The following is a 19,546-nucleotide window of genomic DNA, read 5'->3' on the forward strand; positions in this document are numbered from 1 at the left end:
AAATAATCACTTTGCATCCCTAGCTCATCAACAATTTCATCAAATGTAACAATGTTTTACTCTGTAAGCCACATTGAAACAATGCAAAATGGAAAATGTGGGATATTAATGCCTAAATAAATAAATACAAAATAGGAGGCCACAAAAAACATGCAGACAAAAACTGGACACTGCCTCCCCAAGAAAGCTAGATTCTATATGCAGTGAAAATACTGGTAAAAGTAACAGAAATGCATTTCCTTCCATACGCCACTAAATACAAAATTAGATAAGATATATTTTCAAAAAAGCAAACATCCATGAGAAATATAGTTCCAAAAAAGCAAACCACCATGAGCAGCATATCCCCCTTTCCTTTCCCTCCCATCCATGAGCAGCATGTCCCCCTCTCCTCTCCATCTCCTTCTATATGCTGCATTTGTCCATTTTCTCTTCCCTCCATGTAAGACATGTCTCCCTATCCTCTCCCTTCTCCCCCTCTCATCCACATGTAGCCTTTCCCCCTTCTTTCCCTCTCATTCACATACAGTTGTCCCCTGTCTCTCCCTCTCATCCATGCAGCTTGTCCCCTGTCTTTCCCTCATCTCATAGACTCAGCTTGTCCCCTATCTTTCCCTTGTCTCATCCAAGCAGCATGTCCCTGTCTCTCCCTTGCACTGTTATGCAACATGTTTATCAAAACCCCATCCCCAGGCCTACCTTATACAGCCCTGGTGGTCCAGTGGTTAGCTGGGGCAGGAGCGAACCTCCTACACTGCTGCCCATGCATTCTCCACTCCCCGTACTGAAAATGGCTGCCATGAGTTCCTGCAGCAATCTCGTGAGATTGCCACTGAAACTTACAGCAATCACTTTTTTAGTACGGAGAGTGGAGAGTGGAGACTGCATGGTGCAGGAGCTTAGGAGGATCGCTCCTGCACCAGCTGATCTGGTGCAACAACCGGCTTGTAAAATTTAAAAAACAAACTGCTCCAGGGCGCCACTGATTATAGCCAATTAACACCAATTATTACTGAATCCCATGATAAATCAAGGTGCGGTAAAAGCTCACCTTTTATTGCACATTTATAACTTCCCCCCTACTCAATAATATGCCAATATTCTGTACATATACACACACAAATGGAGTGTAAATTCCTAAAAAGAAAATGAGGGTCCGATATTCAGCTAGTGGCAATGAGCTTCTTGCTCACCGCAGATTCAGCTATATCCCAGATATTCAAAGCCGAGCACTGTTGGTGGATCTCCGTATTTTGCAGTGGACTTTTCCTGTGGTCACATTAAGCCACTACTCAGGCTTTTATATCTGTGTGCTCCTTTGACATTCAAATTGTCTGCAGCACTGTTCCCTCTAAGCTGAACAGGAGTCCATCAACTGCAGTGCTGCCAGTGGGCAGGGGTTGATCTTTCAATGTCACATTTTCAATAGAGAGGGATAGTCAAGTTCTGCAGGATTCCAGAGGACATGCTTGTCCCTAGGAATTGAAAATACAATACTGAAGCAACATTCTCCACTGACGTTAGAGGATTCCCGCTCAGCTTAGAGGGAACATTGATCTATAGCACTGCTAGTGGCCCACTGTTTCACAGCAAGGGTTGTGTGTACCTTGTTGGGTGCTGAGATAATGGCAATCAAACTTTTTTCTACAGACATTATGAAAATGATAAGCAATTCCAATGTAAGTCGATAATACAACTTGCCTTTATCTTGCTGTGCCAAGTTTCATTTCTCAACATATGGGTGTTTGTGCAAGATTAAATAGCTGTTCAAGTGTGTAATGAAGTAAAAATATTAAATTAAAAAGACAGTTGATGTACTGGATGATAAAATTTAGAAGATTCAGACAGAACTGGAATGTTCTGAGCTTCTTTTATTATGCATTTAAGATCAAATACTGCTGGTTCCATTAGGAAACATTACAGTGGTTTTTGCTCATCATGTGGTTACTGATGATACACTGTCAAACTTGTCACAATAAATTAATTCTTATATATTTAAACAGTAGTTATTCATAAATCTACTTTGTATCAATTTGAAGTATTAGCACTGATATTAAAATGAATATCACATGAGCATTAAAATTATGGATTTTCCTGTGCAATGCCATACATTTTTCAATCATTTGATAAGATGCCTTGCAAGGAATAGCATTTCTGATTGTATGAAAACACATAAAGAGCCAGTCATGGAGGAGCAAATGAAGTCACTTCATTTTCCCCATCTGTAATTCACCATCATATAAAGTACCATGAAATGAAATACAAATACCAAAGGTATAGTACCAAGAAAGGCATACAAGTCCATTATTGTATATTTAGAACACTGAAAAAGGGAAAATGACATCCATAAAAGAGAAAGAGAACACAATTAAAAGAACAAAAAAATATTAAAAACAAATAAAGGCATAGGCTTAGTTTGAGTACAGGGCATGGAAGGGAGTCAATGCCTTCATCCAAAAAATATTCCAGATGCTGATGCTGAATTGACTACCCTTCCCTATGACTGATGTGACTTCCTTGCCCCTTATCTCCCAAACAAAGCAGGGAAACCACACCTATCACAGTAATGGAGTGGATCAAATTGGAGGGAATGGGATTGATCTATATGTTAAAGAGGAAACTGAGTCAAACAAAATAAATACTCTACATGAAACAGAAGTGTGGAATCTTTGTGGATAGAAATTCCACATGTAAAAAGTATACTGGTAGGGCTGTACTACCTCTACCAGGACAGAAGGAACAGATAGATGAATAAATGTTTACAGAAATTAGGAAAGCTGGAAAATTGAGCAACATTATAATAATGGGTGATTTAAATTACCTTGAGTCCAAGATATATTCATACCAGGTAAGATTTGTAAAAAAGAAGAAGGTGGATTTTTAATATTTTTTATTTCAATTTCCCCAATATTGACTGGAAAAATGCTACATCAGGGAGTGCTAGGGAGGTAAAATTCTTAGATGTAATAAATGATTGCTTCTTGGAGAAACTGGTCCAATAACTGACAAGGAGGGGAGATATTTTAGATCTAGTCCTAAGTGGAATGCATGGCATGTTATAAGAGGTAACAAAGTTGGATTTGCTGGGAAACAGTGATCATAACATGATCAAGTTTAAGCTAATATCTGGAGCGAAGTCACTAAAGAAATCTACTGTAGAAGAATTCCGTTTTCAAAAGGGTGACTATGACAAAATGAGGAAAATGGTTAAAAAGAAGCCGAAAGGGTTGGCCACAAACATTAGGACTTTAAATCAGGCATGGATGTTGTTTAAAAATACCATTGTGGAAGCCTAGACCAGATGCATTTCACGTATTAACAAAGATGGAAAGAAGAGCAAATGACAGTCAGTGCGGTTAAAAGGTGAAGTGAAAGAGGCTATTAGAGGCAAAAAAACATCCTTCAATGAATGGGAAAAGGATCCAAATGAAGAAAATATGAAGCAACAGAAGTAATGTCAAACTAGATGCAAAACAGTGCTAAAGAATGCTAAAAGAGAATATGAAGAAAAACTTGGCATGGAGACAAAAACTCATAGTAACACCATTTTCATGTACATCTGGATTTTCAGAATGTTTTTTGACAAAGTTACTCATGAGAGATTCCTGAGAAAATTAAAAAGTAATGGGATAGGTGGTAATGTCCCTCTGTGGATTAGGAATTGGTTATTGGACAGAAAACAGAGGGTAGTGTCCAAAATTCTGCGGCACAACTTATTTTCCGCCAGAATCATTATACCCACACTATCCTGCTCCTCAAGTCACTTCACTGGCTCCCTGTCCGCTTCTGCATTCAGTTTAAACTTCTCGTACTGACCTTTAAATGCATCCACTCTGCAGCCCCCCATTACCTCTCCACTCTCATCTCTCCCTACATTCCTCCCCGTGAACTCCGCTCGCTGGACAAATCTCTCTTGTCATCTCCCTTCTCCTCCACTGCTAACTCCAGGCTTCGCTCCTTTTCTCTCGCGGCACCTTATGCCTGGAATAGACTTCCTGGACCTATACGTCTAGCTCCATCTCTACCTGTTTTCAAATCTATACTGAAAACCCACCTTTTCACTGCTGCTTTTTAGCTCTTATTAATTCCCTCATCCGTAACTGTCTTGTCTATCTTTATTTAGATTGTAAGCTCTTTTGAGCAGGGACTGTCTCTTTGTATCAGGTGTTCAGTGCTGCATGCGTCTGGTAGCGCTATACAAATGCTAATAACAATAATAATAATAATGGTGTTAAATGGCCATTTTTCTCAATGGAGGAGGGTGAATAGTGGAGTGCTACCAGGATCTGTACTGGGACCAGTGCTATTTAACATATTTATTGTAACCCTCTACATGTTTAATATTTTATTTACCTAGGGGGAGGATCATGGGTGGTCTGCTAATGTTGGCTTTACCCCTCTCGCTCTGGCAAAAGATGTCATCAGAAATAGAGCTCCAAATTTTCAGATGTCAGTAGTCGTGACCTTGGGGCTCTACACCAGAATGAGAGGGGCAAGCTACAAAAACTAACCTCTCCTCATAATCCCTGGGATCATGAGGGGAAAAAAAACTAAATTCAGGATTATCCCTTATTTGAAGAAGTCAATAAAACTCTATTATATTTACTATAAATAAAACAAGTTTATTTAACACATTCTGGTAATAATAAAAACTAGGAACAATAACATTTTAATTTCTAACCAAATTCCCTTCTATTCTTATCACAATACTAACTAAACAATTTCTCAACTCAGGTTTAATATATTAACGTGTTTTTTCTTATCTTTTTCTTTACAGGAATCACTTTTATACTCAAGAACTTTCAGATAAGTATCTTAAAAAAAACCATTTCTCAATTTCTTTTAAATTAAATCAGATAACAAATAAGCTATACAGTAAACTCCTAGAATTGATACTTTGTGTGTTCTTTGTTTTTATTTTCACAGGTACCGTCTTCACTCTAGAGAAGCAAGCAAGGTAAGTATATAAGGAATTGTCTTTGTCTTTCTCTATCTTTTCTTTTCTATTTTTTTTTCTCTATTCCCTCAATAGTCACTTAGCTGATATTAGTTCACTGGATGTGTAGTCTTTCTTGCGGAGGGGCCCTTGTTGGTTCTCCAACTTCCAGGTTCTTCTTCCAGGTCTTCTCCCTAAACCTATCTCTTAAAAACTTAATAGGAAGAAAAACCCTATCTATTCTCACACATTGTTGATACCTTTTAGTTCTAGGGAATTATTATTTAATACTTAGGGCCAATTAAACTATTTAAATAAAATTAAATAAAAATCCCTGTCCTGCTTCAAGCCTATGCTAATCAGTTAATTCCCTAAACTGAATAGGCTGATAACCCTTTCAGTCACTTACATCCCAACATTCCTTAATCACCTTCTTATTCTTATATGTAATCATACCCTTTCCCCTATCATTCATATCTTTCACCACCAAAATCAATCACACCTCATACCCCCCAAGTTTATTATAATTGATCAAAAATCAAATAAAACCCCTTTACAGGCTTTCCCTTTTATTCACTATCACTCTCAAACTTTTTACTATCACACTAAACTCACTTTCTACCTTCCAGTCACCAATAATCTCACACTGACTCTCCCACACTGAGCTGCGCTTCCGCTCTCTTCAGTCACCAGCCTCTCACTGCCACTGTCAGTTAGCCTCATCTCCTAGGAGACCAAGCTTTGGCTTGGGATTCCGAGCATTGCTGACCAATCCCAAGCCTTTTCCAACATTCTAAACCCTCTTGCTGACCAGCGGAATTCTGAGAAGCACAGCAAAATCTCCATTTTATTTTATAATTTCCCATAGAGTTTAATGGGAAATTATAAAATTAAACTATAACTCCTTCCAATTTTTCCAAAAATACCCCAAATTTTCCCTGCCACTAAAACCCCGAATCCTACATCTAACCATACTTTTAAATTTTAAAAATACCCCAATTTTCCTATCCGCCGCACACTATCCCCTCTAACACCCCTCCAAAACTACCCAAATTTGTAAAACCCATCTCAAAAATTAATATACCCCTTCCTTAATCTACCCTGTCGAATTTAAGAATTTAACCCTTTATTAACCCCTTCAAACAAGCACCCCTCCAAAAAACCCCCTAAAAATATTTAAATTCAAAAAACTAATCCGATAGAAAAATCAAGAAAAAATCCCTGATCATGAATCTAAAAACCAAATTTAAAAAACTTAAACCCCTGATTTTTTAAAAATCAAAAACCGAATTTACACAATTTAAAAATAAATAAATGGAAATTTTAGGTTAAAAAAACCCCTTACCTTAATGTAGACTTTCAGCACACTCGATGCCTGCCCTCGGTTCCGGTCCCGCATGTCCTGGGGTAAAAACGGAGCTTAAAATAACAAAACAGGCCAAAAACCGCGAAAACGCTGGAGCTCCGGTTTTAAATCGAGGCCCCGGCTTCTAGGCCTCGCCGGAGCTTCAAAAACGAAACCGAAACGGCACGCTCCCATGTACGTGCACGCACTCGCCGCTGCCTCCGCTCCTACCACATTGCGACCCGGACCCTCCAACAAAACAAACTCGCACAAAAAAAACGCCGCTGCTCTCCGCAGCGCATCGCACCTCAGGCACCCCCAATCCGGCCCACGGACGGTCTGAACATACCGGAGCTGTTCCGTCTCGCCCAAGGACGTGCTCACCTGTCCCTGAACCCCGGAAAACGCGACGCTGTACCGGGAGCACTGTTTCCCTTCCCCTGTGCTCCCGGTTTCCAAAACTCCGCGCCAGACGCCCTCAAGACCCAAAACAGACCCCAGACACCGCCAGCCTCACAGAAAACGGCCCTGAACGAGGCCAAAGCTCCCACAACGCTCCCACTCTCCTTCTCTTGGCCTTACACCTTCTCAGACCCCCCCCCCCCCCCAGGTAAGTATTTATTTTTTTAATTAACCCCTAGTTACACTAATTTTTAGGCCATTCCTGGCCCATTTTGGTGTCCCTGGTGGCTACTGGACTCATTGGTAGTCAGGGCTAGTTCTGTTCTGGATTCTGATGTCGTCAGGGGCATCCTGGGCAGAGGTTGCAAAAATCACAACCATCTCCTATGCTGTCCGGCCTGGGAATGAGGTTTCCCAAGGCAAAACAGCTAAGAAAATGACCAGTCTTGGCCTAGTCACATCCCTGGGGCTTGAGTTTTGAGCTGTCCGGCTGGAGTTCCATGAAATTTGCGGTTTCCATCTGTGGCATCTGGGATCACTGGGGGTTCATCAAGATCAAAAACAAAAGTGGTTGACAAATGGAGGGACCCTGGGGAATAAGGTAAGGGGTCTGGTAATTCAGATAATTTTTTTAGCCTTTTTTTAAAATGTAGTTTTTGGGACAGGCAGGCTGGAAAGTGAAGGATTAATGTTATTTAGATTTTAATGGTATTTATGGGTCTTGAGGACCTCCTGAGGTGGGCTGGGGTGTGTGTGTAAAATTTAGGAAAAAATTCATTTGAGGGGTGAATTTCCAGAGTGGCTATTGTATGGCTGTGGTTGGTCATAGTGGAAATTCCTAAATGGAGGAGATTTTGGGGAGGTTTATTTATTGTAGGTGTGTACATAGTTAACGCAGGTACATGGTTAATGCACATTAAAGAGGCTAACGCACCTATAACGTGGCTTAGTAAACAGTGTCCCTAATGTCATCCCTGTATACACATTTAAATTAGGGGAATATCATTTTTAAGAATACTTAACTGAGTTGGGTTCCAGGTAGAACTCGGTCACCAAGAAAAATAGGAGAATAAAACATATATATACAAAGAATCCATTCTTATGTTTTTAAAAAAGTTTGAATTGTTATATGATTCAGATGTAAAGTTAAGTTTACTACTTAAGACTGCTGAGTTAAGCTGTGAGAAATAAAAAAAAAACTGTTTCAAAGAATTGTGATTTTGTGCTACAAACTCTGGTTTACATACAGCCTAGTTTACTAAGGCATGCTAGTGTTTTTAGCACACATTAAAATTTAGCATGCACTAACACTAGGGACACCTATACATTCCTATGGGTGTCTATAATGTTAGCAGGGCTCACTTTTAGCACACGCTATAAACGCTAGAGCACCTACAGCACGGCTTAATAAACAGGACCATAGTTTTGGCCTAATTTAAAAAAAAACAAAAACATTTCTGATCAATTATTTATAAGTTAAGGGTTATTATTTCTGGACAAATTCTAAATTAACTCATTTTCCTCTTCCCAGCTCTGAGTTAGGAGGATGAGGTTAGTTTATTTTCTCCCGTGTATTTTGGAGGTCCAGCTTGAGGTATTGTTCACGACTACAAACATCAGGTACTGTAGAGTTAGGCAGCCTCCTAAATAAAGCATGGGTAACATTATAAATGATCTGCAAAATGGAATGATGAGTGAGTGATTAAAATTGCATATGACACAAAACTATTTCAAGTTGTCAAAACATGTGCGGACTGTGAAAAATTGTGGGAAGACCTCAGGAAACTGGAAGACTGGGCATCCAAATGGCAGATGAAATTTAATGTGGAGAAATGCAAAGTGATGCACATTGGGAAGAATAATCCAAATCAAAGTTACCTGATGCTAGGATTCACCTTAGAAGTCAGCACTCAAGAAAAAGATCTAGGTGTTATTGTAGACAATATGCTGAAATCTTCTGCCCAGTGTGTGATGACGGCCAAAAAAAAGCAAACAGGATGTTATGAAGTATTAGGAATGGGATGCAAAATAAGAATCACACCTCCTTGATCTGGCTGACATTATTATCCAAGCCTTCGCAGAATCTCCAGAGTCACCATCTGAACAACCACCTGTATCTGAACCAGTATTTGAGTTGCCTTCTTCACCTCCACCTCCCACAGTTCCTGTTCATCCACTTCCCTACGTGGATCTTCGCATCCGCCTCATCAGAATCCGTAATCTGGCAGACGATCTCCTCCAAGTCCGCAACCTAGCAGGACAGTTGACCCCGGAAGACCGAGAGTCCATTGTGTTTTCAACAGTAAACATTTTGCACAGCAACACCTGTGAGCTGCTCGACATTTTACATCGGTACTTCCCGATTCAAGCCACATAAATGCCACAGCAAATTCCGCCGCTGTGCACTTCAGAAGAACTTATCCCCTTCCAGACTGTTTTTCTACATAAGTGTGACTCTGAACAGGTATCTGATACAAATTCCCATTGGTCCAAAGACTTGGATGACAATTATCTGGAAGCCGACACCAGTGCTCGTCCAGGTGTTGCCTCTGCTGTAACGGTGTTATATCAATACACCCTCTTCTTCTGCTTCCCATCTGCCAGACTGTTTGCTGTTGGACTCGTGTGCATGATCATACTGTGTATAGGTTTGGTTTTGTTTCTCACTACCTTGTTTCCCTATACTGCTGACAGTAACCTCTTTGATCTTTGGATCACACTTACTGCCTTTCCCACTGGCAACGTTACCTTGCCAGCCGGAAACGCTACGGTACTTGCAACTACTTCAGTACTTGCGACTACCCCAGCAATACTTGCAACTACTTCTGTATTTGCATCCACTCCTGCTCCACCACCTACTACAGCATCTTACACAAAACTCCAACAGACGATCTCAAAGATCAGCCCCGCTGCCACCAGTCATCCCACCCCCTGGGCAGACACATCTGGCACTACAGACATTTCAACTGGCAATCCTCCAGAGCCTATTGAAACCTCTGCAACTACTCCTTTCCTCACTGATCCTCCTGTTTTGTATTCTACAACTGTTCCCAATCCTATCAGTAGCTCGGTCCATATTGTCCCCAATCGTACAACTACTTTTGAGGATAATATTGCCTTGCTTGAACTACGACCCACCCCTCCTCTTTATTCTCTGGTTCCTGCTAGTGACGCTCCTTCTCCCACACATACTACTATAGCCACGTCAAACATCTCCGTCCCAGCCACTCGTCCTCCCAGATAGCTCAACATGCCTAAGTGACCATCAATATATGTCCCAGAATTTACCAGACACTCCGCCTTCTCCACCTGATTCTCCCCCACCGTCGCCTTTAAATTTAGGTGCACACTTGATCCCTGAACCCCCAGAATATCTAAGACCATTAATTCATCCTCATTGGGACCCTGCTCCAGAAGACGATCCTAATTGGGACCCCTTCACCAGATACCACACACTGTGTGAACCTTTGTTTGACAGTTGGACATTAGGTCCTAGCCGTACGGTTACACACACTCAGTTACTGTTTGGAGGAACCTTAGGCTTACAAATTGAACAAACAGACGACCTCCTAATCAGGCCACAAACTGGTGACATTGTAGATTTTTGGGTTATTACATACGCTGTACTGGGCACTGACTGGATTCCCTTCCTGTTTATCAGAGAGGTTGGATTGAGACCTTTGGAAGTATATGGTATTTTCCAAATCCCAGATCCTACTGAAATAGGGGCTATTAGAATTTACCCCCCATACCCAAATACCTGTTGCTAAAACCCTTGGGATAAATTTGTCGCTCTCCTTAATCAGTAGCCGTTACTTACCCTTCATACAATTACAGTGCCTCATTATGAAAACTACCAACATGAAGTGCTTAGCCCTCCTGTTGTGTGTGCTCACCACACCCACGATACATGGAACACAGTACCTAACAAATTTTCAAGAACAATTTACAACCACTTATGAAATAACATTACCCACTACCAAGGACACAACCACTATCACCCTTGATGTGTGTGCTTACACAATGTGTGGGGAACATCCTGTGCAGCAATATTTGTCAGCTTTTGAAGTATACCTGTGTCCCTTCCCCAATTGTGGAAGTTGGGCACAAGTATGGTGGTATACAGGTTCATGGGTTCCCTACTCAGGTACTGAGATTCCAGATCTAAAAAGGAGCATTTCCATCATGAAATTGCGAGTCACTGGCCTCTGCCAAATGACCAAATGTAATCCAGTGGCTATCACTTTTAGAGGAGTAACGGATGTTACATACAGAACTTATTCCATAGGAATTGATGCCACAGGTAGAGACCCCATTGGAAAAATCAAGATTGTTCCACCCCCAGCCCAACCTACAGCGACCAATCCTTTAGTGCCGACAAAGATCCCAGAAATAAAAATTCCTTACCAGATTGTACCAATTAATAATTCTAAAGATTTAGTGGCACTGGAAACAGGATTTGGAGAGACAAACCTATGGCTCGAATGGGCACATTATACTACAAAGAGTTTGAATGTCTCTAATTGTTATTTTTGTTCCCATGCAAGAGCAGAACCAACAGTTGTTCCTTTCCCCTTAGATCTCCAAAATGATCCAGATGGATTTTGGTGTATGTTGCAGTTATTGCAGGCTAAAGACGACATTAATCAGTCTTGTCAACACCTTGACGAGCACCACCCCTACTTACCCCCTCGGATGAGGATTCCACCTGCATTCAGGATTCCAAATCCTGCTACCAGATATCATACATGTCTGGAACGATATGGGGTGAAACAGACACGGTTTTTAGGAAACTTAACCAAGTGTAACACAACCTTAGGAAATGGGACTCTGAAAAATCTGAACCTAACACGGTTCTCACAAGCTAGAGCAGACATATGGTGGTACTGTGGAACCCGCACTATCCGCAATACACTTCCTAACAATTGGACAGGCAGATGTGCCCTAGTCAAATTAGTCATTCCAATCATTATAGCATCCTTGCCTCCTCCTCATAGCAGCTCTTCCTCACGAGTGAAGAGAAATGCAATGCCTGGATCTTTTGATGATCGGGTCTATATAGATGCTATTGGAGTTCCAAGAGGGGTTCCTGATGAGTTTAAAGCCAGAAACCAGATAGCTGCAGGATTTGAATCAGTTTTCTTTTGGTGGGCGACTATCAATAAGAATCTTGACTGGATCAACTATATATATTACAATCAGCAGAGATTTGTGAATTACACTAGGGATGCAGTTCAAGGAATTGCAACACAATTAGACGCCACTAGCCGGATGACGTTGGAAAATAGATTAGTTCTTGACCAACTTCTAGCAGCGGATGGAGGGGTGTGCCAAAAGATAGGCACCCAGTGTTGCACCTTTATCCCCAACAATACAGCTCCAGATGGATCAATTACCAGAGCTTTAGAAGGCTTAACCTCACTGTCACAAGAATTGGCAGAAAACTCTGGCGTTGATACATCCTGGACAGGTTGGATGGATAGAGCGTTTGGTAAATGGAAAACATTTATCATTTCAGCAGCTACGACCATAATCATAGTGGTAGCAATTTTTGTTTTAGTAGGATGTTGCATAATCCCTTGTGCTAGAGGCTTAGTAGAACGCTTAATTGAAACCGCAATTATGAAAAGGACCACAGCAGGACAATATGCCCTGTACGAAAATCTCCTTCCCAACACCACAGGAGAAAACACATTGGACTATCTCCCTCCGAGAAGTACCAATCGCTATGCAACTGTTAGAGACACTGGAGAGATGTCTGCAACTGTATAATCAGATAATAGCGCACAGGGATAGAATGTAACCATATAAAGCTGTATAAGATGATGTGATCAATTGTGCAAATCTATGCAAATGTATAATTAAGATATAATCAGTATATAACCAATGAATTTGTGATTTATAACAATATAAATATATTGACATACATAAGAATAAGATAGAACCTGCATATTAAAGGTTGAAGAAAATTATATTGTAGTAACCATAGGTTTTAGTAGGATTGACATAATTGAAATACTGCCGAGATGATACTTTCAAACCGAAAACGAAACAAATTGTACCAGCTGATCTTAAGACTCAGATAATTTTATGGCCTCATAGAATACCTTCTGGAATGGATGGTACCAAGGTACGTTAACCCTGGTGTCACCCTATGGGATAGGGTGAAGAGGGGAATGTTAGTATATGGCCTGGCTTTAGATCTACCACTGGAATAGTGATGGGTAGATCTATGCAGCCTAGAACAACTGGAAAAAAGTACTGAGTAGGCCAAACAGCAAGCAAGTGATTTAATATTTGAGAATCTGCAAAAAGCAGGTCTGAATAATGACTTCTGACACAAATTGGTACAATTTTTAAATCAAATATAGCATCTGTAATGAAAGATCAGATGAATAAAATGGAGCTTATTAGTTTTGGTATACAATGATACAGAGGTAATACAGAGTTCATGAGAAAGGTATGAAAAGTATTGCAGCCGGAAGATGTGAAACTGTTATCTCAACGCTTCCCAAAACATGTTGATAATTAGCAGTAGCTGAGAACGGAAGGAGTTGGGTACATCAGATAGCAGATCGCATGGGAAAGTATGATCTCAGAAAGTGAGAAAGATTAGGAGCAAGGTATCTCACCATTCACTTCTATGGAGAAGATAGGGTATAAAAGAGGAGAGATTTTGGCTCAGTTTGAGAGTCCTCTCCAAAGCTTCTGTCAGACGGCGAAGCCCTGTGCGGCTGAAACCAGAATCTGATGTCTGTATTTGTATCAACTTGAAGACTTGTGTTTGGGTAAGAAATAAAATGTACTTATCTATCTAAACCTATCTCTGTCTTTATTTTTATTGATTCTATCTTCTCCTTACCTTACATCTAGCCTACAAGGTAGATCATATACAAGTGACACTCAGTCTTTGCAGAAACTTAGACAGATGTTTAATAAGATTTATGTGGGAACATAAATGGCCCAGAATATACCTAGACCCAGAAAAACAGTAAGCAGTAGTTATGGGAATTAGTTTTCAATTATGGCTCCTAATGCCACCCTCTTATGATTGGGTGACAATGGAGGTTAGAAAAACTATACAGAACCTGATATATGAACTAAGTACCTTTAGTCCCCCGTGTGACGGAGTCAGAAAGAGGTCTAACAAGGGGGGGATAGAAAAACAATGGGTAACATTATAAATGATCTGCAAAATGGAATGATGAGTGAGTGATTAAAATTGCATATGACACAAAACTATTTCAAGTTGTCAAAACATGTGCGGACTGTGAAAAATTGTGGGAAGACCTCAGGAAACTGGAAGACTGGGCATCCAAATGGCAGATGAAATTTAATGTGGAGAAATGCAAAGTGATGCACATTGGGAAGAATAATCCAAATCAAAGTTACCTGATGCTAGGATTCACCTTAGAAGTCAGCACTCAAGAAAAAGATCTAGGTGTTATTGTAGACAATATGCTGAAATCTTCTGCCCAGTGTGTGATGACGGCCAAAAAAAAGCAAACAGGATGTTATGAAGTATTAGGAATGGGATGCAAAATAAGACAAATAATATTACAGTGCCTCTGTATTGCTCCATTGTGCAATTGGGTATTGCATTCAATTCTGGTCACCATATCTCAAAAAAGATATAGAGGAATTAGAAAAGGTTCAAAGAAGCGTGACCAAAATGCTAAGGGGGATGAAACTCCTTCCATATGAGGAAATGATAAAGAGGTTAGGGCTCTTCAGCTTGGAAAACAGACAGCTGAGGGGGGGGGGGGGGGGGGATATGATTGAGGTCTATAAAATCCTGAGTGGTTCCAGAGGATGTGGTAACAGCGGTTAGCATATCTGGGTTTAAAAAAGGTTTGGACAAATTCATGGAAGAAAGGTCCATAGTCTGCTATTGTGACAGACATGGAAAGCGACTGCTTGCCCTGGGATTTGTAGTATGGATTGTTGCCACAATTTGGGTTTCTGCCAGGTACTTGTGACCTGGCTTGGCCACTGTTTGGAAAACAGGATAATGGGCTAGATGGACCATTGGTCTGGCCCAGTATGGCTACTCTTATGTTCTTATGTAAATGAATCATTTTTCATTCTATCAAAAAGTATAAAGACCAGCGGGCACTCAATAAGATTACATGGAAATACTTTTAAAACAAATAGGAGGAAATATTTTTTCACTCAAAGAATAGTTAAGCTCTGGAACTTGCTTCCGGAGGATGTGGTTATCACATCTGAGTTTAAAAGAGGTTTGGACAAGCTCCTGGAGGAAAAGTCCATAGTCTGTTATTGAGATGGACATGGGGGAAGCCACTGCTTGCCCTGGGATTGGTAGCATGGAATGTTGCTACTAATTGAGGTTCTGCAAGTTAGTTGTGACCTGGTTGGCCAATGTTGAAAGCAGGATACTGGACTAGATGGACATTGGTCTGAGCCCCGTCCCTACCCTAGCTCCACCCCATTGATAAGATTATTCCATTTTTAGAACATTTTTTTATTTATGAAATTTCAAATAAAGACAAATGAAGCTAAACGTACAAAAAAACTGATTGAAATAATAAGCACAATGCTATCATGAAACCTCCCCTCCCCAGAAATTATACAGTTCAAGTCCACTACAATTAGTAGTTCCAATTCTCATAACAAAGGAGAATAAAGGAAAAATATTAAGAAAAGATTCAGTACTTTCAAGTTCCCCTATTGTTCTGTAACCCATGTATGCAATAAAATGAAATGAAAAGATATACAATAAAATAAAGTGATGTGTGAAATATAATGTACAATATAAAAACATATAGACCACCAAGGTATTAAAATTGTTTTAAAATATATACCACATCTCTCTGACTCAAGAAGACTCCGACTCTGTCTGTCATCCATAATTGTCTGACAACATACAGAAAAAAAATAAGTAAAAATAAAATAGTCACAATTAATACCTTATACACCAATATACCAGCCGTACGAAAAATGCAGACCGTCAACAATATGAAGCTAGCAAGGGATCATAATATCACAATTCTCATGTAGAGCCACAAAACACCCTTTTAGAGGTAGTGTGTCATGATTTAGGCTCTACACCCTTTCTGATGTTTGGTGCCACCTTAGTAAGGCCAACACACAATCTCTCCACTGCAAAACACTAAACACAAACTTGTAACACACTCATAACCTTAACAAACCATAAACAGCACTAATTCCAAGGACAGAACGAGCTACAACCTTATGCGTGGCGTGGAAAGGCAACTGTAATTACACCTGGCTCTAAAACACCAGTGCACAACCTAGTGAAAAAAAAACAAACAAAAAGGGCTGCAAACTATACGCTAGCAGAATACTGCACCTTCCTTGATCACACCTGAAAAACACATGAAGGCAAAATACTGAACTGGAAAGTTACCTCAAGAAGTCAGACTCAGCATGCAGCAATACTACAAAAATTGAAACTTACATGAAAATATCACAGATGCACATTTCCAAAAACTGACATATTCCAATTAATAAATCCTGAATAAAATAGTTTTTTCTACCTTTGCTGTCTGGTGACTTTGCTTTTCTGATCATGCTGGCTCAGTATCCGATTGTGCTGCTATCTGTCCTCTTAACTCCGTTTCCAGGGCTTCCTTTCCATTTATTTCTTTACTTTCCGCCTTTCTTCTTCATTTCTTGCCCTACATCCGTAAGTAAAAGCTGGGTCCTCCGCATACTTGACTGTCCAGTGGATCCAGCTTCTGCCTATTTTCTATATCCATGTGCACTTTTTCTCCTCTCTTCCTTTTCCCTCACCTCATCTCCTTCCTTATTCTTCCCTCGCCTCCATCCATGTCCAGCATTTCTTCTCTCTCCTCCATCCACCCATGTCCAGCGACCCTCCTGTCCACCCTGGCATCCATCTATGTCCAGCAACCCCCCTGTCCCCTCTGCCCTCCCCTGCCATCCACCTATGTCCAGAAACCCCCCTCTCCTGCCATCCACCCATGTCCAGCGACCCTCTTCTGCCCCCTGCCCTCCACCTATGTCCAGAAACCCCCTCTCCTGCCATCCATCCATTACCAGCGACCCTCCTGTGTCCCCTGCCCTTCTCTGCCATCCATCTATGTCCAGAAACCCCCTCCCCTGCCATCCACCTATGTCTAGAAACCCCCTCCCCTGCCATCCACCCTTGTCCAGCGACCCTCCTGTCTCCCGTGGCATCCATCTATGTCCAGCAACCCCCCCTGTCCCCTCTGCCCTCCCCTGCCATCCACCTATGTCCAGAAACCCCCCTCCCCTGCCATCCACCCATGTCCAGAAACCCCCCTCCCCTGCCATCCACCTATGTCCAGAAACCCCCTCCTTTGCCATCCACCCATGTCCAGCGACCCTCTTCTGCCCCCTGCCCTCCACCTATGTCCAGAAACCCCCTCTCCTGCCATCCATCCATTACCAGCGACCCTCCTGTGTCCCCTGCCCTTCTCTGCCATCCACCTATGTCCAGAAACCCCCTCTCCTGCCATCCATCCATTACCAGCGACCCTCCTGTGTCCCCTGCCCTCCCCTGCCATCCACCCATGTCCAGCGACCCTTCTGTGCCCCCTGCCCTCCACCTATGTCCAGAAACCCCCTCCCCTGCCATCCACCCTTGTCCAGCGACCCTCCTGTGCCCCTGCCCTCCCCTGCCATCCACCCATGTCCAGCGACCCTTCTGTGCCCCCTGCCCTCCACCTATGTCCAGAAACCCCCTCCCCTGCCATCCACCCATGTCCAGCAACCCTCCTGTGCCCTCTGCCCTTCCTTGCCATCCACCTATGTCCAGAAGCCCCCTCCCCTGCCATCTACCCATGTCCAGCGACCCTCCTGTGCTCTCTGCCCTCAACCTTTGTCCAGAAACCCCCTCCCCTGCCATCCACCCATGCCCAGTGACCCTCCTGTGCCCCTGCCCTCCCCTGCCATCCACCTATTTCCAGAAACCCCCTCCCCTGCTATCCCCCCATGTCCAGTGACCCTCCTGTGCCCCTGCCCTCCCCTGCCCTCCACCCATGTCCAGCGACGCAACTCTCCTTGTTCCCCTGCTCCCCCTCCCTCCAGCTGTCTGAGCCCCTCCCCTATCTGAGCCCCCTTGCCCGACCCACCAAACGACCCTCTTCTGCCACCTGACCCGCCGGCACCTCACCTGACCCAGCATTTTAAAAAAATCTACAAGCGGCGGTGCCTCGCGTCTGTAAAAGAAGAAAAATCGCTTCGTCCATTGGCCGACCTTCCCTCATGTCCCGCCCTTGCGGAAGTTACATCAGAGGGCGGGACATGAGGGAAGGCCGGCCAATGGACAAAGCGATTTTTCTTCTTTTACAGACGCGAGGCACCGCCGCTTGTAGATTTTTAAAAAATGCTGGGTCAGGTGAGGTGCTGGCGGGTCGGGTGGCAGAAGAGGGTCGTTTGGCGGGTCGGGCAAGGGGGGCTCAGATGGGGGAGGGGCTCAGATGGCTGGAGGGAGGGGAGCAGGGGAACGAGGACAGGAGAGTCGCGTCGCTGGACATGGAGGGCAGGCGAGCAGTGGCGGTGGTCGGAGAGGCGAGGCAGACTTGAGGCGCACCGCGCGGGGCCCCCTTAGGCTCAGGGCCCTATGCGGCCGCCTCGGTCGCCTCTGCCTAAGACCGGCCCTGTATATATATATATATATATATATAGAGAGAGAGAGAGAGAGAGAGAGAGAGACTCTTTTTCAACTTGGTCAGAAAATTAATATATTTCCTGATATCACAAGTGTAACATATGAGGTGACAATTTCTTCCTTTATGGCCTAGGATTCTCCATATTAGTGCCATTTTTCCTTATGTATCTTTGATAAATATACTATTAAAAATCTAAATATTAAATGTGTGCTTTTTTAATATACCCAATTGACTTTCTTCCTAAGTGATAAATATCCTATGAGAGTACAGCTAGAGGTCAGGTCAAGGATGATAGATGGACAGAGGCCTGTAGAATAATGATCGTCTCCCTAAGGTACATTGCTGTATCTAGTGTATCTGTTCTTGATGTTTATCTTTTATGATGTTCATTTCCTAGGTTTTAGATTGCTTTTTACTCTTTTTTGGTGGACTATGATGTGGAAGAGTGATTATATATGTAACATTATTCGTTTTGGTTTTGTTGGTAAAATTATAAATATAATCCCCCCCCCCAAAAAAAAAAAATCATACGTACATGAAAATTGTGCTTCTAGATCATTCCAGAGGTGTAATTTAAATGAAGTACAGGTTGAGTTGCATATGTCTCATATTTAGCAGCACATTCTTCTTATTTGGCAGCACAACCATGGTAATACTGAAAGGAGTTAGAGATGCTATTTTGATCTTGGATACCTGAGAGGAAGAAGCAACTGAGGACAGTTCTTGCTCCACTAGACACCAGGAAGAGCCCTCTGTAAGAGCCAGAGGGTTCAAAGGTAATACGGAGGGAGTTCTAGTGATGCCAGAATGTTTGGTAAGGGATGCTATGATAATGTCCAGGGGTAGAAGGAAGGTCTATGGTGGATGTTATGTGTGGTCTGAGAAGGGACCTGATGACACCTACAATTTGGGTTGCACAGTGAAGAACTCAGGATGTCCCTGGTTGCAGCTACACAGTTGGAGAAGGGGACTCTCTTTTTTCAGTACCTCCATTTCTAAAATTGGTGTTCCTGTTGGGTGTTTTGGCAAAGGAATGTGCACTCCTGTATATCCTTCTAGGTTTTTTACAAAAGTCTTCACATTTGCTAGAACATTTTGTAAAATACATGAGGAATGAAAAGTTTGTGAACTAGATGTTTCAGTTCGGGGGAACATTTTTAGAAAATTAGTTTTTAGGGTCTTTGGAGACTGTCTTTATGTGGTCCATGGGGGTCTGATTCA

General features: G+C 42.2%; 1 long non-coding RNA gene across 1 annotated transcript; it reads right to left on the reverse strand.

The window, feature by feature from the left end:
- Nucleotides 1-696: 696 nt before the first annotated feature.
- Nucleotides 697-13,050, reverse strand: LOC115462651. Its single transcript, XR_003940911.1, has 3 exons — nt 12,930-13,050; nt 9,876-9,877; nt 697-710 (listed from the first exon to the last, which is right to left on the reverse strand). It is a non-coding gene; the product is annotated as an uncharacterized LOC115462651 (long non-coding RNA).
- Nucleotides 13,051-19,546: the final 6,496 nt, after the last annotated feature.

The sequence above is a fragment of the Microcaecilia unicolor genome, chromosome 2 (genome assembly GCF_901765095.1).
Source record: "Microcaecilia unicolor chromosome 2, aMicUni1.1, whole genome shotgun sequence".
NCBI classification, from domain to species: domain Eukaryota; kingdom Metazoa; phylum Chordata; class Amphibia; order Gymnophiona; family Siphonopidae; genus Microcaecilia; species Microcaecilia unicolor.